Source organism: Chenopodium quinoa, unplaced genomic scaffold (genome assembly GCF_001683475.1).
Source record: "Chenopodium quinoa cultivar QQ74 unplaced genomic scaffold, ASM168347v1, whole genome shotgun sequence".
Taxonomy (NCBI): Eukaryota; Viridiplantae; Streptophyta; class Magnoliopsida; order Caryophyllales; family Amaranthaceae; genus Chenopodium; species Chenopodium quinoa.
This window is the reverse complement of record NW_018743331.1, coordinates 2,154-24,754: the sequence shown is the minus strand read 5'-3', so window position 1 is coordinate 24,754 and position 22,601 is coordinate 2,154. Positions and strand designations below refer to the sequence as shown.

General features: G+C 42.1%; 1 long non-coding RNA gene across 1 annotated transcript; it reads right to left on the bottom strand.

Moving 5' to 3' along the window:
* Nucleotides 1-620: 620 nt before the first annotated feature.
* Nucleotides 621-1,757, bottom strand: LOC110737641. The gene is made up of 3 exons (XR_002514425.1): nucleotides 1,598-1,757; nucleotides 1,209-1,256; nucleotides 621-932 (listed from the first exon to the last, which is right to left on the bottom strand). It is a non-coding gene; the product is annotated as an uncharacterized LOC110737641 (long non-coding RNA).
* Between the last annotated feature and the right edge of the window lie 20,844 nt (nucleotides 1,758-22,601).

Here is a 22,601-nt window from a genome sequence, read left to right as displayed (position 1 = left end):
AGATATTAGATACAGTACATAGCATTGTTAAATTTTAATTCTTCAAGTTAATTTTACAAAATAATACGAAGTATAATTTTTTTTTTTTTATTTTTTTTTTTTGAATGACAATAGTGAAGATTCTCTTATTTTAAAGATAGGCAACATACACTATCATTGTAGGCAACTATTGAAGATCAATTAGGAGGGATTAAGGGGAAAATCCAATTTAATCTCTGAGATAAATCTGTAAATATATCTCCTCTCATAATATAATGTTTTTCTTTTATTTTTTAAATAATAAAAGTTAAATAATAAAGTGACACAAAAATTAATGCATAAAGCTGTAAGATGAGATAAACTGAAATGTTAATATCAGAGATTTACTTGGGCTCCCTCAAGATTAAGTTATCAAATACTTCATATCTTTTTATTTTTGGACGTAGATAAAAAAAGACTAGTTAAAATGACGTAATTATATTTTCGGGGGTAAATTATGTGCCCAAACCAAGCACTTGTCGTTGAATACTCCATTATTGCCTAGTTTTAATTTAATTGGGAGTTTTTTTTTCTTTTTTTTTTTTTTTTGTGGGGTTGCACACAACATAATCTTAAAATATAAACAAAAGGAGACTGATCAATAAATAGCTAATAAATTCGATGCAATAATATTGATAGCATATATAATTAGGCACAGGGCCATATTACAAAGCATACAAAGTAACAAATTATTCCAATTATAAATAAGTCTTCTTATACATAATGTATAAGGTGCATAATTCAGTAGATTAGAAGCTTATATTAAATAGAAATTAGATAATATGATAAGGCCTTCCATCTAATGAGGTTGTTTTGCTTAGTGAGAGCAGCAAGAGCAGCTGGTGCAGGCGCAGCTGGCGCCGCACTTGCAGCTGTCGCAGTTACCGCCTTCCATCACCACACCATCGTAGAAGCTGCATGATTGAAGTCAAAGAAGAAGCAATTTAAACACCATCAATAATAGATTAGATGTTAATTAAGCATTATTACTAATAAGTACTCCCACCGTCTCTAATAGTTCAACTAGCATATGCGTTTTTACTATTTTCTTAAGATAATCACTATTCTACTAGGCCAAACTTTTAGAGGTGGTCGGAGTAGTACGTGTTATGTTTACGTCTACGACTATATAGTACTCGTATATAGTGATCCCAATAAGAAGAAATAATGGTGACATTTTAGGAACTTACATGACATCATCAGCCACGGTGTCAATTCCATATTGATTTCCCTTGTTCCTGCAAGAGCAAGTGCAAAATTGGTCAATAATTTTAACAACCAATATAAAACAAATTGTCTATTTCAAGATAAATAAATTTAGGTTCAGTTTTTAACTAAATTATTATTTTATTCTTTGTTTATTTTTATTGATCAAAAATCATGTTCAACACCCTAATTTAATAATGAATATCTCACGTACATAATTTTGTAGCTGCCATTCACTTAACCCCTTTGATTATCTCAATTTCTAACACATGTTTAGTTTGTAACAAATCATTGACATGTACTAATTAGATATGTACAAAGTTTAATTAGGCATAATTAAGCATGAATAATTAGCTAAATAAAATGCACTTACACACACTGGGTGCTGTCAGCACAGTTGCAGTTTCCACATTTGCCAGACATGTTGATAAGTTGATGAATTTGAAGAAGACTCTTAAGTGGTTTTGAGCTTTATAAGATATCTATAGATATGAGTTTGTTGTGATTTTATTTGATGTAATATGGCTTGCTATTTATAGATGAAGTTGAACAATTGCTTTAATCTTTTTAACTTTAGGAGATATTTATGCAATGTGTGGATCCAATGGAATACATGCACATTTAGCGGATCCTCTTAATTTAGCGTTTTTACAAGTGAACCATCCAAAACGAATATTTTGATTAATTTTTCAATTGGTAAAAGGGGTCTTCGACTCATATCCTCCTCCCATTTTTTATGCTCCTTTTCTTTTTATTCTTTATCTATTATATTTTAATGTAATGTAATAAATAATTGGGTTTTAATTGATACCTTCTTGGATAATTTAGTGTCAGCCAAAAATATATATTCAATCTAATCTAATAAGATTAAGACCATATTAAACCAAACCCGACTCTAATCAAAACATCTAATTACAAACAAACCGATCATGTTACAGGTGACATTTACTCAAAATTTAAGTCGTTGGAGGAAAGTATAGGATTGGATCTCAAACATGATTCGTATGCGAAAATATAAGTTACACCCGATAGTTGTATGTTGCAAATCTAGATTATCTATTTTGTATCATTGTATGTAGTTTATAAAGATATATGGAAGTTTGGGTTGTGTAATGAGTTTGTTAGCTTATGATCACCATGTACTCACTCCATCCCACTTGCTATGTATACTTATTTTAATCGCCTCATCGAATTTGTCTTATTTTCTTTATTATATTTATTCTCCGTTCAATAACTCACATTCTCTTTTAAAAAAACACACTTCATTTGCAAATGAACTAACTCTTAAAAAAAAGTTGAAATAATGAACATGGAGCAATCTTAATGGAATGCAAATAGTACCTAAATTTAATTTTACAGTTATCTCAATAACAAAACATTATGCCCTCCTAAAAAGTCCTATATCCAATTGCATGCCTTTCTTTTCGCATAGATTGTTGCTAGTGTAACGCCATGCTCTTAGGCTTTCGGCACTAAGTTTAAATTATTACAATTAGGTATTATAGAATATCAGGAGAATGAAAGAAAAGAGAGAGAAAATCTATATTGAAGTATTAGAAATGTTTGTTACAAATGAGAATAAGTGAAGAGTGAAGGCTACGCTATTTATACAAAAGTTAGTTACAACTAACTAGCTGACAACATAAATGAAAATAATGAAAATAGTTACAACTAATTAGAGAATATAAATGAAAACAGTTAGTTACAACTAGACTTGTATTTGCAAATCTTCAAGTAATCCATGCAGCCAAACAAGTTCACATGCAGTAACAGACATACTTCTGTACTTTGCTTCAGCAGAAGAATGATTCACTGATCTTTGCTTTTTAGTCTTCCATGACACTAAGTTTGTGCCAAGAAAAACTGTGTAAGCACTCAGAGATCTGCTGCTAAACTGGCAGCCACTCAGTCAGTAAAGCTGGGCACGGGCCGGGTTGGCCTGCGAGCGGCCCGGCACGGCAGCTGGCCCGGCCTGGCACGGTCGTCCCCTGGCGTCCGTGGCTGCTACGGACAGAAATTGCCATTTTCCGGCACGGCACGGCACGAGCTCGCCTCTTGGCCCACATGCCGGCCCGGCCTGGCACGCCAATAACGGCTATAATTAGAGCCGTTGTTGCTTTGCTGCCGTTGCTCTTCCCTTCTTTCTAATGGCCATTAACGACTCTAGCTTTTCCCCAATTTGCCTATAAATACCAAATTTCACTTCACTTCCAAATCACAATTCAACTCATCTCTTCTCTTAATCTCTTATTCTCTTATATTCTCTAATTATTATTTATTAATATCGAAAAAAAATTAAAAGTTCATAATCGTAATTAGTGAAAAGCGTTGAAGCACGGTTGTAAGATCTAACTAATCTTTATTATTGTTGTTAATATTATTGTTATTACTTATTATTATTGTTATACTTATTGTTATTAATTATTATTATTATTGTTATTGTTATAATTATCGTTATTATTTATTATTATTGTTATTGTTATAATTGTTGTTATTAATTATTATTATTGTTATTGTTAAAATTGTTGTCATTGTTAATTATGGCATCACCAAACATGAACAACCCATCATCCTCTAGGAAAGCCCGATTTGTCCGTGGTAATAGTTCTAGGGAATCACTTAATCCAATTATCCCCCAATTTCAAGTCTGACCAATGACCCCGGTAACGTCCCCTTAGGCTTTGAACAATTTAGGCACGATGGTACTTCCAGTTTTCAACCCTATAACATGAATAATATGAATATGCCCGAATTTCCACAAAACCAAATTCCACAATTCAGCCAATTCCCACCTAATTTCTGTGACCCACAAAATTTTTATTCTAGCCAAGGTAGCCAACAAGATACCCTAAATGCCTCCGGTTCTACTACTAACCAACAAATCCCCGAATCTACAAACACCCAATTCCCAAACACACAAGAACAATGGTTAACCGAAAGTGACATGGTAAATATCAAAAGCCGCAAAAGTGATGTATGGCATTATTTTGTGCTAAATAAAGCCCAAACAAGAGCAAAATGTAAAACATGTGGTAATATATACTCGGCAGAATCCAAGTCCGGGACGGGACACTTAAGTAGACACATGAGAAATTGTGCAAAACCAGCTAGTGATTCAACCCAGCCAAAAATTTCCCAATTCCATCCACACGGCTTTACCTACAACTATGAGAGGGATAGGGATGAACTAGGGAAAATGATAGTACACGCCGAACAACCTTTTCTTTTCTCCGAAAGTGACCCATTTAACACTTACATTAACAATGCATTATAATCCTAACATAAAAGAATCTCTAGGAAAACCGTTCGTTCCGCCGCCATGAAAAACTTCCTAGAGTACAAAATGCGGTTACAAGACGAATTGAGTAAACTTAATTGTAGAGTGCCTTTGACTGCCGATTCTTAGGATAGTGGTTATAAATATCACTATTTATGTGTGACTTGCCATTGGGTAGATGATCAATGGTTGTTACAAAAACGAATAATCCATTTCAAAATGCTGGAATACCCCCACACCGGTATTAACATTGCTCACCATTTAATGGAAGCAATAAATGAATACAACCTTCGAGAAAAAATCATGTCTATGACATTTGACAATGAAACCTCAATGACATATACTGCTAATTATGTCAAACAAAACTTGACCGATGTAATATTAGATGGTGACGCACTTCATACTAGATGTGTTTGCCATGTTCTTAACTTATGTGTACAGGATGGAATTAGAGCAGTTGGTCCATACTATAACAAATTTAGAGATGCTATTATGTCTATTAATAGCTCAAACATGAGATACCAAGAATGGAAGAGTTTTCTAAAGCAACAAAAGATAAGAGCAATAAAAATCAAAACCGATTGCCCAACTAGGTGGAATTCCACCTATGACATGTTAACCAAGCCAATTGAGTACAAAAATCCGTTGACAATTTTTTACAACCAAAAATTTCCAAACAATGCTATATATGAGGATGATTGGGATAAATGTGAAAGATATATGCAATTTTTACAGTTATTATATAACATGACGTTTTGTTTTTCTTCTGTTTATAATCCTTGTGCTCAAAACTTTCTTTCAAATGCATGTTTACTCGCCCAACTTTTCGCTGATCATCGCAACCAAAGTGATTATGATCAATATCTTCCAGCAATGGAAACAAAGTGGCGTAAATATTATAGTGAAATTCCTTTGATTTATATTTTTGCTTCCATATTAGATCCTAGGCAAAAGTATGAAAATACATTTATGTTAGTTGACATTTATTTTCAATGCATGCTTTTTGACGATAATGTAGAAACCTATAAGAGTAATGTGAAGGATTGGTTTTTTTCTTTATATAGTCTATGAAATCAAATATGGCACCGTTCCTCGCTCAGGCCCTTCCCAACCATCCAAAAACGTAAGTAAGAAGGCTAAATATTTATTTTCACAAGCTACTAACTTGATTTCAAGGTTTTCAGGTGATTCATAAATAAGGAGAACGCAAAACGATGTCTCGGAATTGCAAATGTACTTGAATTACGACTTCACCAAGGGCATGGACGACGATGAGATAAACAGCCTCGACCTCCTTGCGTGGTGGAAACAACAAAGCACGAAGCATCCAACTTTGGCGGCAATGGCACGAGACATTCTTCGTATCCAAGACTCCTCCGTTGCCTCCGAACAAACTTTCAGCGCATCTAGGAGGGTTTTAGACGATAGAAGAACAAGTTTAAAACCCAAAACACTTGAAATGTGCGTGTGTTTCAAAGATTGGTTGGATGTTGAAAATCGTTCACAAGACCGTTCTTACGACGACAACGAAGAAGAAACCTCCGCTTCCGACCATTCGGGATCGGCTAGTTCCCAATATATTCAACTAGCCAATGACCTTGAAGCCGAAGAAGAAGAAGAAGAAGAAGAAGAAGAAGAAGAAGAAGAAGAAGAAGAAGAATAGATGAAGAATAGACAATTTTTGTATATTGTACGATTATTATCATTATGAATATTATCATTTTACGATTTTTTTATCATTATCCAATTTTTGTTTAATATCCTTGTACGACTTTTATCATTCTTATTATCATTGTACAATTTTTTAAGTAATAATAATATGAAGTATGCATTATTCACATCCAAGGTCCAATTTGCCCTTTTTTTCCCGTTAAGTTATAATTTGTAAATTAATATAACAAAAAAAAAAAATTATAATAATTAATAATACAAAAATAAATATAATAAATTATAAACATTAAACTATAAAGTAGTAGTATAAACTAAATATATAAATATAAATATTAAATAAAAAAATAATAAAACATAAATATTAAACTTAATTTATTTTAGAAAAATAATAATATAAGATTATAAGTTATAAACTATTAAAAAAAATTTTAAAAAAAAGAACCAAAGCAAAGGCAGCAGCCCAACACGCCAGCAGCAGGCCAGCCCAGCAAGGCAGCACGCAGGCCGTGTCGGGCTGGCCTGCGATTTTGGGTGGCACGGCACGACGGAGACCGTGGCCCGCCAGGCCCAGCCTGGCCTGGCTCGGCACGTTGCCCACCTTTAACAGTCAGCATCACTATAAGCTTTCAAATTTAAGTTTGTGTCTGTAGTATACCATAACCCTGAGTCCATAGAACCCTTCAAATATCTCAGTATATGTAATGTAGCTCTAAGATGTGGAACCCTTGGATTATGCATGAACTGGCTCAAATGTTGAACTGCATAAGATCAATCTGGTCTAGTAATTCCAAGATACAGTAACCTGCCTGTTTCGGGGTTTTCTGATGTCCTGCGGGAGAGTTACAATTCCGAGACTGGAACCGGACGCCTGTACCTGCAAAATAACGGAGACTCCTGGTGGTGGGAGCTCCGCCTCCAACGGTCAAGTTAGTACTTGATTAAGGAGTAATTAATGCGGAAATTAAAGTGATTGGGTCTCTCTAGGTGAGAGTGTTTAATGTAGGTAATCTGCTTTGTTAGCGAGATCAGCCGGTTATTACTGTGTGTAATTAATGTGTTTCTTCCGTGATCCCCCTTAATGAGGATTAAGGGAGGTATTTATAACCTTGGGAAACGTGCCCATCCTAGGTTTAGGTTAACCTAGGGCTGATTGGGCTTCCCTCGGAACTTGGGCCTGGGTGGCCGGTTTTTCCATTAGGCATGGAGTATGCCACATGTCATGACATAATAGGTCCAAGGTGGACGAATAAGCGCGTGCCACGTGGCAGGCCCTGACAGTTCCAACTGGGGGACACTTGGCAGGACCTGATTGGCCCACGTGGCGCATTCCGATTGGTGGGAGAAAAATCCCCTAATCATTTGCCCCTCACAGGTGGCACGTGACTGGTCACGTGTTACCTGTGACAGGTGTCGCACTGTAACAGGCGACGACCTTCTACAGGTGTCAGTCGGCGAAAGGCCGAGAGATTTTCCCGCCCAAATTTTGAATTCTGAAAGTGACCCTTCGCCTTCTCACTTCGCCTATATAAGGGAGGATTGTCTTGAGTCATTTTCACACTTGAGAATTTTGAGAGAGAACATTCGGACCCCTGAACTTGCTCTGACATTTTGGACCTTTTCTGCCTACCGCCTGTTCTGACAAGCCGACTGCACAGGATTTTCAGCACTTCATCAATCGTCACTCGTTCAGGTAACTGTCGGTTCTCTTACTCTTAATTTTCTTTTTATTTTTTGAAATGGCACCACGGAAGCACACGACACGACCTAGGTTAGTGATCAGCCGGTCACCGGGGACGGCTGAATCTAGGACTAGGAGTGCCGCCTGCCCTTTTCCGGACCCATCTTTGCCCTTTATACAAAGTCCGACTGTATCTGTGTCTATTCAGAGCAGGATGGCCAGAACGAAAAAGACTGCTAGGACCTCAAATTCAGACGGCTCCTCCCACAGGGTGCCGCTTAGTGAAACATCTGACCAGGCGCCAGATGTGGAAGTGAAACAAGGCGGCCTGAAAGCCGGCAATTCTGAGGGAGGAGTCATAGTGACCCCTTCCCATTTAACAGTTAACAATTCTGCTCCTTTTCAAAGAGAGGAGGCGGGCCCCTCCGGGAGAGGGGAGGAGTCGTCCTCTTCGGACTCGTCAGAGGACGATCCCTAGTCAAGCTCTTCTGGCCATGCTTCTTTGGACACAGAAGAGAAAAACAGCCGCCTGCAAGAGGCGAGACTTTCTCACGCAGTTGAGAAGGGGGACAATTGGGCGGAGCCATCCGCCTCTTACCGAGAGCTAAATACCCCCTACTACTGCACGGTACCTCGGGGCCGGATCACAGCCATGCAAGAGAAAGTGGAGAGCTTTATTGCAAACCACACCATGGGCCCCGACTTTCTAGTGTTTGTGCCGGATCCAGAAGACACAGTCATCTGGCCGGCTGGTACTTGTTATGATAGCGTCTGCTTTGGCTGCTACGAGGCGGCCATCAAGGCAGGGCTGCGCTTCTTATTACATCCGGCTGTTCAGCGGATCTTGGATGGGTATGAGTTGGGGTTATGGCAGTTAGCCCCAAACTCCTGGGTCAACGTACTCGGCTATGTGGCCGGGTGCGAACTGCACGGGGTGGAGCCGAGCTTCGAGGCTTTCGCCCATATGAACTATCTCAGCCGGACCCCTAAGGCAGGCGGTACCGGCTGGTATCAATTGACAAGCCACAGGGGCTACCTCATGACGAGAGGTAAAGCAAACAAGTGGAAGGACTGGCGGAGCACCTTCCTCATCATTGAGAGTTCAGACACTGAGCTGAACAAGCGCTTCAATAGGTGGAACAGGAATCCGCCCCTTCTTGCAGGCGGCCGTAGCATGCCGCCTGTTCCCCCCAAGGCTAAGAAAGAGATCCTTGATAAAGGACTCTTTAAAGTAGAGTCGAGGGTCGACTCTACTTCAGGGGTACGAGAGCAAGTACCCCTGCACTGCGTCCCGAGCTTCAAATGGCTCTACGACGAGTACTTTTTGGCCGCCTGTGGCCTCAGCAGTCGGTGCTCAAGAGGTAGTCGGCTTGTCGAATACTCTGTTGTTCCATACATTTCTTGTTATGACTTTTATTAACTTTGCTGTTTGTTTTTGCAGCTGACGCCATGAGCAAAATCACCGCCTCCAAGACTGCAGCGGCCATGTTGCGGGCCCCCATCATGCAACAAGCTTCAACCGACTTCCCCAAGAAGGGGGCACCCTTGGTGAGCCCCGAACCTTTCACCACTCTTTTTAGAGTTGTGTTTATGCATATACTGACTTTTTTTTTTCTTCTTTTTTAGACGGGTGCTCCAAGAGCTTCATCTTCCCAACAGCCGGACCCCAAGGCCCGGAGGACGACTGTTGCGAGCTCTCCTGGTTCTGCCAGGAAACATGTGGCGGCTGAGAAACAGCCGACCACTTCTTCTAAAACTCCAACTGGGCCGCCTAGAAGTATGAAGTTGTCCTTGTAAATTTTAGACTCGCTCTTTTTTACTAGGTCTAATCCGTTTGTTTATGCTTGATGCAGCCGGCCCTCAGGAGCCTGACTTGGTAGAGATGGCCAAGTCTATGATCAGGGCAGTTCCTCCAGCTGAAAGGGAGGCGGTCAGGGGTGTCGGCACCCTTGACCTAGACGGGATTGCAGGGGTCCTTGCTGAGGTATACTTAGCATATTTTTGAGTTTTTGAATTCCAGGACGCCTGTTTTCTTTTTGTTTGGAAACTGACGCCTGTTCCTTTGTACTTAGGCCCTGCCCTGCTCCGAGTGAACGACCTTCGCAAGCCGCTTGACCGGAAGAACAAAGAGGTAAAGGCAACAAAAGCTATGGCCGCCTCTGACTGTGATAAGGCAATGTTTCAAATTGCCCAAAATGAACCATTGATATTCTTTATTATCAGGTGCAGGCTACCGCCGTTGTTCGGGCTCAGCTAGAGGCGGCCCAGAAGAGGAATGGCGAGCTGGAGGCGACCATCACAATCTCAAGGCCGAGCTGAAACCTCTTCGCCTAAAAATGTACTCATACGAAGCCTTGGAGAAATCCTTGGCCAACGTAAAGGAACGCCTGGTGACCCAGGAGAAGAGTCTTACTCAGGAGCTCTCGGAAAAGGCCGAGCAAGAGAAGAAATAGCTGGTCCGGGAGATGATGGAAGACTCCGCTCAAATCCAGCGCATGACTTGGGGCCGCCTCTTCCCCAATGCTGACTTTGCCTCTTGGGAAAAAAAGTACCGCCAGTGTTCTGATACATATAATCAAGAGATCCTGGCGGCTGCTGAGGAAGAGGCGTTGGAGGAAGCGTTGGAGGAGGAGGAGCCGGTAGTGGCGCTTGTGCCGCTTGGGGGTAATGCATCAAAAAAGGATGCAGCTGAAGCCGAGTCTAGCAAGAAGAGTGCTGACCAGGCGGCAGCTGCTAATATTGAAGATCTGCCCCCTTCTTAAGCTTTATGTATTCTTTCCACGGCCTGCGTGCCGTTTGTTTTGTATTTACCCGGCTAGGGGGCCGGGGCTTTGAATATTTTGCCGGTCTTTAATGACCGGCTTCTTTTTAATGAATTTTTGTTTTGCTTCAAATTTGTCTAAGTATTGAATATTCTAATATCCAATTGTTCACTAGACCGACTGTTTTACATGGCCGATAGTTGCAGACAGGTACAGATAGTTAGTCACGCCGCCTATGCCCCTGGACGACTGGTTGTCTGTTTCCAGGATAGACGATTAGTCGGCCATTTATCCAATCGGTATTCGAACTATTTTAAAGACTGGATCCTTTTTAGGCAGGCGGTCCTGTCATTTGTAAATTTAACCAAGTAGGAAAGTGGTCTGACCAAGTGAACATGATTGTTACTTAGTTGCCAAGGAACTTAGTAGAGGTATCAAGCGGTGAGTACCGGTTGTTCCCCTTTATTCGGCAATGTTTGTTGGCTTTTAACTCATAATTTGTTAACCTAGCAGGAGTAGTGGTTGAGAGCCCCTGTTTGCTAAAAACAGGCGGACGACTCATACCTTTTAGGCTCCATACTAAATTTGAGGGAGTGACTATAAGTTAACATAGGAGTTACTTAGTCTCCGTCACACTCTAGATTGAGTAGTAGAGGTACCAGGCGGCGGAGGCCGGCTGATCCCCTTGATTCGCCAATTTTTGTTGGCTATTAACTCAATAGGTTACCTAGTAGGAATAGGGGTTTGAGTGCCCCTGTTTGCCAAAAAACAAGCGGTCTACTCAAACCTTTTAGGTTCCATACCAAATTTGAGGGAGTGACTATGAGTTAACGTTGGAGTTACTCAGTCGCCGTCACTCTTGCTTGAGAAGTAGAGGTACCAGGCGGCGGAGGCCGGCTAGACCCCTTGATTCGCCAATGTTTGTTGGCTATTAACTCAAGAGGTACCCCCTGCATTTATCCCAAGTAATACAGGCGGTCATCTGACTCAGATGTCAACTGCTACCACTGGTTTGGTTAGTGATAGAGTTATCCTTGTCTCAAAAACGGCTACGTGGTTGCCCTTGGGGACAGTCGTATAGGTGCCGTGTAATTAGTTTATAGAGCAATGTTCCACCCAAAAGGGAGCTGCTCTCTGCGACGAATTTCATCCGGAGGGATGCCGCCGGACGCCTGCTATGATGTTGGGACAGGTCGTATTAGTCTTGAAAATTTGATCAGTTGGCTTGGCGCCTGGTCTGATCATTCGGCCTGTGGCCTTGGTTAGTTGGTGAACGTAGGTGCTAAGTAAGAAGAGGGTAGCCGCCTGTTAGGAACAGGGTCGGCCAGGCCCTAATCTTTTTAGCTAAGTATAAGGGGGTGGCTGTGTGTTTGGAACCAGTCGGCCCTCTTCTATGGAGAGTAGCCGACTAGATGTCCAGACGGCATGCCCATATGGTGAGAAAATGGAGAGTAGCCGTTTGTAAAGGTACAGACGGCATGCCCCTCTGAAGATAGAGTGAAAAACTCAATGGAGAGTAGCCGACTGTAAAGGTACAGACGGCATGCCCCTCTGAAGAGAGTAAAAATACTCAATGGAGAGTATCCGACTGTAAAGGTACAGACGGCATGCCCCTCTGAAAATAGAGTAAAATACTCAATGGAGAGTAGCCGACTGTAAAGGTACAGACGGCATGCCCCTCTTAAGTAAGAATAAAAATTAAACATGGAGAGTAGCCGACTATTTGTTAGTAGGCGTGCCCCTCTTAGTACAAAATTGAATAGTAAGTATGCAAACTTTTATTAAGTAGCTCTTGACTATTTACATCATTCAAAAGAAATATTTCTTAAGATTATCTACATTCCAAGTTCGAGGCAACGGTTGTCCGTCTGGTGTTTCCAGACGGTAGGTACCGTCCCTGACTTCCTCACAGATTCGGTAGGGTCCTTCCCAGTTGGGAGTTAGTTTGCCAGACTCATTAGCCCTACCAACTGCTTCCATTTTTCTAAGTACAAAGTCCCCTACTTTGAGTGGACGCCTGTGTACTTTTTTGTTGTATGATCTAGTCATTCTCAGGCGATAGGTTTCATGGCGCAAGACAGCATTGCCCCTCTTTTCAGGAAGTGAGTCTAATGCCAGGCGCATGGCTTCCCAGTTTGCCTCTTCGTCATATAGCATTACTCGAAGAGTCGGCTCGTAGTGTTCTATTGGAAGAACAGCTTCCGCACCGTAAGTTAGGAGGAATGGAGTTTCTCCAGTCGCCCCTTTTTCAGTCGTCCTAATGGCCCAGAGAACATGTGGTAGTTCATCCGCCCATAGGCCGCCTGCTCGTTCAATCTTTTTCTTGAGACCGTCCGAGATGATTTTATTAAAGGCTTCTACCTGGTCGTTTGCTTGTGGACGGCCGACAGATGCAAAGTAGTTTGCAATTCCTTGGTCACCCAACCATCTTTTGAGAACAGGCGTCTCAAATTGGGGACCATTATCAAAAACCATAGACATGGGAACCCCGAACCGAGTGATGACATTTTTCCAAATGAATGAAATTACATCTTTCGTCTTGATTCCCTTTACAGCCTCCGCCTCTACCCATTTAGTGAAGTAGTCAACGGCAACAAGTATGTACCTCCTTCCGCCTGTAGCAGGCGTATATGGACCCAGAATGTCCATGCCCCACTTAGCAAACGGTAGTGGGCTATGAATGGTAGTGAGGTCAGTAGCCGGACGGTGAATTAGTTTGCCAAACCTTTGGCACTTGTCACATTTTTTCACCATCTCCATTGCATCTGCTTCCAAAGTAGGCCAAAAGTAGCCCTGCCGCCTTGCCCTTTGAGCAAGCGTCCTACCGCCTATATGAGAAGCACAATAACCAGAGTGAAGATCGTCTAGTATCTCTCGTCCCTTTTCTGGAGTAACACACTTTAAGAAGGGTTGAAGGTACCCCCTTTTGTGAAGTTCTCCCTTTATCATTTCAAAACAGGTGGCTCGTTTTTTCAGTGCTGCCGCCTGTTGAGGATCATCCGGCAGTGTACCGTTTGTCAGATATGCCCTGATTGAATCCATCCAGGTTAAGCTTCTGTCTAGGATTCCAATAGGGTTTTCCTCGATGCTTCTCTTCTCCATTACTTCCCAAAAAACTGTTCGAGGAGTATCAGAGGAGGCGGATGATGCTAATTTTGACAGTGCATCCGCCTGGTTGTTTTCTGATCTCGGCACTTGGATCAGATGGAAATCCTCAAGGGAGCCGACTGCTTGTCGGACCGCCTGTAAATACTTGATCATGGCTGGATGGGTTGCTTCATATTCGCCATTGTACTGACTCACTATCAATTGTTAATCGGAACAGTGGGGCGTCTATTTTTCTTGCCCCTGCCGCCTTGCACATGCGGATCCCGGCTAGTAAAGCTTCATATTCTGCCTCATTGTTTGAAGCCTGAAAACTGAAGCGTAGAGCATACTCGTACCTGTCGCCCTCTGGCGACTGACATATGACGCCTGCTCCACAACCATTTGAAGTAGAGCTTCCGTCCACATATACCTTCCATACTTGGTCTGGAACTTGAGAGTCAGGAGGACGAGTCATCTCTACAATAAAGTCAGCAAAGGCTTGCCCCTTCACTGCTTTTCTAGGCTCGAAAGTAACTTCGAGGCTCTGTATTTCTATGGCCCATTTGATCATTCGGCCTGACGACTCCATGATGGTAAGTGGCCGCTTGATAGGTTGGTCTGTATACACGACGACTGCATGTGCCATAAAGTAGGGCTTCAATTTTTTAACAGCCATGAAGAGTGCAAGACCAAATTTCTCCACTAGGGGATACCTCAACTCGGCATTTTTCAGTACGTGACTGACAAAGTAGACCGGGAGCTGACAGCCGTCTCTTTCAGCAAGGAGAACAGCGCTTAACGCATGATCAGAGACGGCCAGGTACATGTAGAGTACTTCTTTGGGCAAAGGGCTGACCAGCCTCGGCAAGGAATGCAAGTGAACTTTCAATTTCTGGAAGGCGGCCTCAGCATCCGGCCCCCATTCAAACCTTGCCTTTTTCTTAATTGCCTGGAAAAAGTATAGGCATTTGTCGCCTGATCGGCTTAGAAATCTTCCCAAGGCCGCCAGACAACCTGTTAACTTCTGAACCTCTCGGATGGTACGAGGCGACTGCATGTCAATGACCGCCTGCACCTTCTCAGGGTTCGCCTCTATTCCTCTCTGATTGATAAGGAATCCGAGAAATTTCCCAGACTCAACTCCAAATACACATTTCTTGGGATTGAGCATGACATGGTGCCGCCTGAGTGTGGCGAAAGTTTCTCGGAGGTCCGACATATGATCTTTCTGAAGTTTAGTCTTGACAATCATATCATCAATGTATGCCTCGACGTTCCTCCCAATCTGATCAAAGAACACAGTGTTTATCATTCGCTGGAAGGTAGCCGGGGCATTCTTAAGACCAAACGGCATGACCGTGTAACAGTATAACCCCTGATCAGTGACGAAGGCCGTCTTCTCCTGATCTTTCTTCCATAAAGGAATTTGATGGTAACCAGAATAGGCATCCATAAAGCGCATCAAAGCATGGCCGGCTGTTGAGTCGACCATGTTATCAATTTTAGGCAGAGGGTAACTGTCTTTGGGGCACGCCTTGTTTAAGTCTGTGTAGTCTACACACATTCGCCAGGTGCCATTCGGCTTTTTAACAAGCACCACATTTGCAACCCAGTCTGGGAAGTAACATTGCCGAATAAACCCTGCATCAAGTAATTTTTTAACTTCGGCGGCTGCCGCCTGACTTCTTTCTTCGCCATGGTTCCGCTTCTTTTGCCGTACCGGCTTCTTTTTCGGATCCACGGCCAGTTTATGTACCGCCAGATCAGGACTAATGCCTGGCATTTCATGGACTTCGAATGCAAAGATGTCCTTGTATTCTTTCAATAGTTTGTGAAAGTCGTCACCAAGGTCTCTCAGAGCAGTCGTCCCAACTTTGACTGTTCGGTCAGGACGTGAGTCGTCTAAGATCAGGTCCGCATGCTCACCAGCCGGCTGAGGGCGGAACTCATCCGACCGCTCCTCTGCCAATGATTGCTATTTTCTTTCTTTTCTTGCGGCCCCTTTCTGGGATGCCTTTCTCTTCTTGCCGCCTGCTTCTTGAACAGGCGCACTCTCCTTGACATTGTCAAGGTCTGTTTTTTCACCGCTTGACCCAGTGGCCATAACAGTGGGCTTGACATCCGAGAGATAGCACTCTCGGGCCATCCTCTGATCTCCCCTTAGGGAGCCGACTGTTCCATTATCCCTCTCAAACTTGAGCAACATAAGAGATGGGATTATAACAGCCTTGGAATTATTCAGGGTTGGTCGACCCAGAATCATGTTGTAGGCCGAGAGTTCTTCTACTACCAGGAACCGGACTACCATGTGTCGTCCTTCCCCTTTTTCGCCCAGGCGGATGGGTAAATCCACTCGTCCCAGTGGGTGGACTCCTCCTCCTCCAAACCCTACTAAAGGGTGGGAGGCCGGATGTATGCAATCAGTCTGATATTTTAGTTTCGACAGACATTTGCTACTGATGAGATCTGAGGAGCTTCCGGTATCTATGAGGATTCGGCCAACTCTCTGGTTGGCCACTTTACATTCAATAACGATAGGGTCGTCATGCGGCCCTCTTACCCCTCCTAGATCTTCTTCAGTGATGACAATCTCAGGAAATGAATATTTGGACGGCCGTTCTTGGTGAACGGAATTTACATCTAACCGCCTGATATTGTCTTTGTTGCCCCTAATAGTGGGGCCGCCTCCTGAGAAGCCGCCTGCAATGGTGTAGACGACTGCATCATCTGTATCGGAGCTGTCGGCCTGTTGATTCTTTTTGGCCGACTGCTTTTTTGAGGAAGTGTTCCCCGTAGATTTCTTGACATAAGTGTCAAGATCACCTTGCTCAGCCAGGCGGTCCAGATATCGCATGAGACTGATGCAGTCATTGGTGTGATGACCAACATCATCATGATAAGCACAGAATTTATCTTGGTTCCGGTTGTTTGCAGAACCCTTCATGGGGACCGGCTTCTCAATTGAGATCCGTCCCTTGATTTCTTTTAGGATAAACTGGTTATCTTTGTTAAACGCATACTTTGGGGAGTATGGTTTGAATTCTTTTTTCTTTTTCTGGGCCGGCTGTTTAGAGGAATCAGCCGCCCAGACCTCTTTTCTCTTCTCATCTTTGTTTGACGATTGTTTCTGTCGTCCTTCTCTTTTGTCGAACCTTTTCCCGTCCGACTGTTTTACCGTACAAAGATCAGTCGCCTGTATATAGGATTTTGCTTCAATCAAGGCCTCTTGAAGAGTCGCCACCCTCTTTCGAACCAAATCAAATTTGAAGGTAGACCCGTTATTGAGACCTCTGAAAAAGTCAGTATAGGCTACCTCATCCGGTAACCCTTGAATCTGTATTCTCATCAGGTTAAACCGCCTGATGTAAGAACGAAGCCCCTCCTTCTCGCCCTGCTGAATTGTTCCTAAATCAAGGGTCGTTTTCTTCGCAGGGATGTTCATGGCGAAGTTGGAGGTGAATAAGTAAGCAAGCGTCCTGAAGCTATTTACACAACCAGTCGGCAGGTTGCCGAACCATTGTTGTGCGATTCCTTTGAGAGTCGCTGGGAAACACTTGCACCAAGTGGGATCATCCAACCCTTGAAGGTACATCAGGTTGGTGAATGCCATCAGATGGTCTTCTGGGTTAGTAGTGCCGTCATAGGCGCCTACTAGTACATTTTTCACTTTGGTCGGCTGAGCGGCTTCAGTAATTTCCTTGGAGAAGGCCGACGGCTGTTCACCAAGTCTAAGCAACCGTAGCTGCCAGTCCATAGGTTGGACGTTTTTTGCTGCAGGTCCACCAAACGGAGGTGGCTGCAAAAAATACTGTTGTTGCGGCACAAATGGTAAGTTTGGTACCGTCTGGTCGCTATGAAAGCCGCACTGACGGGAGGTACCGCCTGACTGACTCTCATGATACGACTGAGTATGCCTCATCGAGGCATTTCGCAGACTGTCTTGAAAGTTTGAAGTAGAGGCCGACTCTGACAATCGGTCACTCTTCTTCTGCTCTAGCAGTAGCCGAGCGTCTCTGAATGTTTGCTTCGACCCGTCCGCCTGAATATGACGAACAGGTTTCCTATTTCCTATAGGAAAACGGAATTTTGTGAAATCAAGGGCAGGTGGCTCCCGCTTCCTAGATTTAGGATGAGGAGTCGCCTCTCGCCCTTGAACTGGCTTCCTCTTCAGGGAAGTGGAGGGTTTCTTAGCCGACTGCTCCTTGACTAAAGCAGGCGGCTTCTTGTTGATCAACTCTTGAATCTCTCCCTTGAAGTTCCTCATGAAGGTCATGAGTTCGTTCCTTGTGATGGGAGCAGACCCATCAGTCGGCTGTTGCCGAACAGGCGGTGCGCCTGCTGGCTCACTTCCAGTTTGAAGATGTTCCCGTTCCCTCCTTTCGATATGACGGGTACGTCGGGCCCTTAGGGTCCCGTCTGAAGCTGTGTGAGCTTCAACTTCAAATTCACTCTCGGTATCATGGTCCGACTGAACTTGAGGGTCGTCTAGGGGACGCCTCTCTTCAGGAGTCGGTACAGACTTGGATGCCATCTCAGAAGTACTCTCCCCACAGACGGCGCCAAATGTTTCGGGGTTTTCTGATGTCCTGTGGGAGAGTTACAATTCCGAGACTGGAACCGGACGCCTGTACCTGCAAAATAACGGAGACTCCTGGTGGTGGGAGCTCCGCCTCCAACGGTCAAGTTAGTACTTGATTAAGGAGTAATTAATGCGGAAATTAAAGTGATTGGGTCTCTCTAGGTGAGAGTGTTTAATGTAGGTAATCTGCTTTGTTAGCGAGATCAGCCGGTTATTACTGTGTGTAATTAATGTGTTTCTTCCGTGATCCCCCTTAATGAGGATTAAGGGAGGTATTTATAACCTTGGGAAACGTGCCCATCCTAGGTTTAGATTAACCTAGGGCTAATTGGGCTTCCCTCGGAAGTTGGGCCTGGGTGGCCGGTTTCTCCATTAGGCATGGAGTATGCCACATGTCATGACATAATAGGTCCAAGGTGGACGAATAAGCGCGTGCCACGTGGCAAGCCCTGACAGTTCCAACTGGGGGACACTTGGCAGGACCTGATTGGCCCACGTGGCGCATTCCGATTGGTGGGAGCAAAATCCCCTAATCACTGCCTACCAATCTTCTATACACATCAGGTTCATCCAGAACATCACCTACATCAGTCGATAACTTCAGACCAGTAGATAAGGGAGTAATAACAACAGATTCACATTCCTCCATACCAGCATTTGTAAATATGTCTTATATATTTTCTTTGAGACAGAAAAGTTCCTTTAGAAGATATGGAGATTTCTATACCAAGAAAATACTTTAGCTCCCCTAGATCCTTGATAGTAAAGGCACCATCAAGAACATTTTTCACATCATCAATCCGAGCACTTGAAGTTCCAGTCAACAACATATCATCAATATACACTAAAATGATCAGAAATTCACCATCTAATCTTCTGGTGAACAAAGAATAGTCCTATTTTGACTGTGTGAAACCAATACTCTTCAATAGTCTACTCAATTCTTTGTTCCACTGTCTTGAAGCCTGTTTAAGACCATAGATAGACTTCTTAAGTCTGCAAACTTGACCAGGTTTGGCTTTTTTGTACCGAGCAGGAGGTAACATGTAAACTTCATCTAGAAATCCATGCAATAAAGCATTATTTACATCTAGCTGACATAATGGCCAGTTGTTTACTGTAGCAATAGCAATCACAGCTCTAACAGTAGCCAATTTTGCTACAGGAGCGAAAATTTAAGTAAAATCTTGACCTTCCACCTGCTGATATCCAATTGTAACCACCCTTCCTTTATGTCTCTCAACAGTTCCATCATGATTCAATTTTGTTTTATACACCCATTTCAAGCCAATAGCCTTCTTCCCTCTAGGTAAATTAGTAAGATCCCAAGTATCATTGTCTTCAAGAGCCTTCAACTCCTTATCCATTGCAGCAACCCAATTTGGATCATTTTTGGCCTGATGATAATACCTAGGCTCTATAACTTGACAAGAATTAAATGTAAATGACTGAGATGATTGAGATGACTCATCAGCAGTATTTTTGTGTGGAATATAGGTGTCAACAAAGTCCTGAAACTTTGTAGATGGTTAGATGAACATCTCAGAGTAGGATTATGATCAATAACAGGTTCAGAAAAATTTTGTATTTGGTTTGTATGAGTAGAAAAAATAGAAGGAATAGGTGTAGAAGAAGAAGATGAAGAAAGTGTATCACAAGATATAGAAAGAGTATTAAAAGTGACAGGAGAATTCTCATTTTGTTGAGATGAGTGATTTTGTGTTTGTGAAATAAAAGGAGTATCAGTTTCTAAAACTGAAACTGACAATATCAAGGGAAGACAGAACAAAATCCTTGTCTTTGTCTTCACTATGGAAAGGAAATATGTTCTCAAAGAATATTACATCTCTCGAGACAAAAACAGTATGAGTAGACAAATCATACAGTTTGAAAGCCTTCTGACCAAATGGATAACCAAGAAATATGCACTTTCTTGATCTAGAATCAAACTTATCTCTGTTAAAGCTTAGATTATAAGCATAACAAAGACAACTTACTACTCTTAATTCAGAATAGGAAGGAACTTTCTGAAACAACAACTCATAAGGAGTTTTCCAGTTCAACAACTTTACAGGCAGCTTATGTATCAAATGAGTAGCAGTAAGAATACAATCACCCCAAAACTTTTTAGGCAAATTAGCATGAAATCTAATTGCCCTAGCTACCTCAAGTAAATGTCTATGTTTTCTTTCAACTCTACCATTTTGTTGTGGAACCTTAGGAACACTTTGCTGATGTATAATACCCTTAACTGCAAACAACTCCAAACATTGCTCTTTTACCAAATCTGTCCCATTATCAGATCTAACTACTTTCACTCTCTTCTGAAACTTTCTACCATGGACAAAAAATTGCTAACAGTTTTAGAAACTTGCATCTTGTTATGCAGCAAAAAGGTCCAAGTAACTCTACTGTAATCATCCAAAATAGTGAGAAAATAGGAAGCACCATTCAAAGCAACAACTCTAAAAGATCCCCATAAGTCAATATGTATCAACTCAAAAATAGCTTCAACCCTACTAGTACTCACATGAAAAGGCATTTTGTGTTGTTTTGAATGAAAACACACTCCACAGTTATATTCAGTCAAGCCATCACACTTACAAACTGCAATATGCTTCATCTTAGATAAAGAAAACATGCCCAAGTCTAGCATGTAACAAATCTAAGGTAACCTCCTTATTCCTATTTACATCACTAGTATCAATCTTATTTGGTAAAGCAACAACTAAACCATTATTTTCAACTGTCATAGCACTACTACTATCAACAGTAACAGTACCTTTATTTCCAGATGCTCTTGTACCTTCCTTGGCAAAATAATACAGTCCATTCCGCCTTCTTCCTTGTCCAATCACTGCTCCACTAGAAAGGTCCTGAAAATAGCAACCATTTCTAGTGAACATCACCTTAACTCCAGTCTGATCTATCAGTCTACCAATAGACATCAAATTATGCCTAAAACCATCCACCAACATTACATCATGCAACATCAGCTTCTCGTTCAAACACACACTACCAACCAACTTCAAATACTTGTAAGTACCATTAGGTAATACTACTCTAATAGATCTATCAAGCACTCTTTTATTCACCAACAAGTTTTCATCATAAATCATGTGATCATGCGACTCCAGAATCAATAATCCACAGAACATTATCATCAATATCATTCACTACACAACTAAGAGAATAAGATTCCGTACCTGCAAAGTTGGCAAATGAAACACCAGGCTCATTAGCAACCTGCTTTCCTTTCAACGAACGCATCACTTCTTGACATATAGCACTCAGCATCTCTGAATCAATAGCTCCAAAACTTGCATTATTGTTCAGATCAAATGGAGAATCTGCCTGTTCTTGACTGACATTAGCAGCCATCCTGTTACCACCATTCTGACTAACAGACCCTTTTGATGCCCTAATAGCATTATACCATTTAGGATATCCATGTATCTTGAAGCAGCCATCAATCGTATGACCTCTCCCTTTGCAATGGTCACACTTCTTATCATACTTCTCCTTCCTCCAGTCTCTTTTTCCTTTATTGTAACTCCCTTGATTAAAACCTCCTTGATTAGGCCTTTGTTGACCTCCATTCCTCACCATACGTTGAGCAGCCATAGCACTACTCTCAACAACAATCTCACCAGAACCACTTACTTCCTTCTGTTTTTCAATCTGCTGTGCAATAGAAAATGCTCTATTGATTGTAGGCAAAGGATCCATTGACAGGATATTAGTGATTGTTGAATCAAAACCACTATTAAGTCCGAGCAAAAATTGCATTAATCTATCTTCTCCATCAAGATCAGCCAGTTTATTGAGAAATTGACAAGGACACGAGTTCAGTGCACCACAAGAACACAAAGGAAATGCTCTTAAACTCTGCAATTTATCCCACAACTTCTTGATTTTCCCATAATAAGCAATTACAGTCATGTTTTTTCTGTTTTAAAGCATCAATCTCTTTCTTGAGCTGATAAATCAAAGGTCCATTAGACTGACCAAACCTCTCTTGCAATTCACGCCATAGTTCAATTGACGACTCAGTATAAGCAAAATCATCAGCTAATTCAGCACTCATAGAACTCAAAATATAGCTAACAACCATATAATTTGCTCTCTTCCATTTCTGGTAATCTTTATCATTAATCTCAGGTTTCTTAACACTACCAGTTATGAAACCATCTTTGTTCTTAGCAGTCAAAGCACGCTTAACACTACGACTCCATCTTATGAGATTATGACCAGAAAATTGAACAGCTACTAACAAAGCAGTAGGATTATCAGAATTCGCTATGAAAAGAGGATCAAGATTAC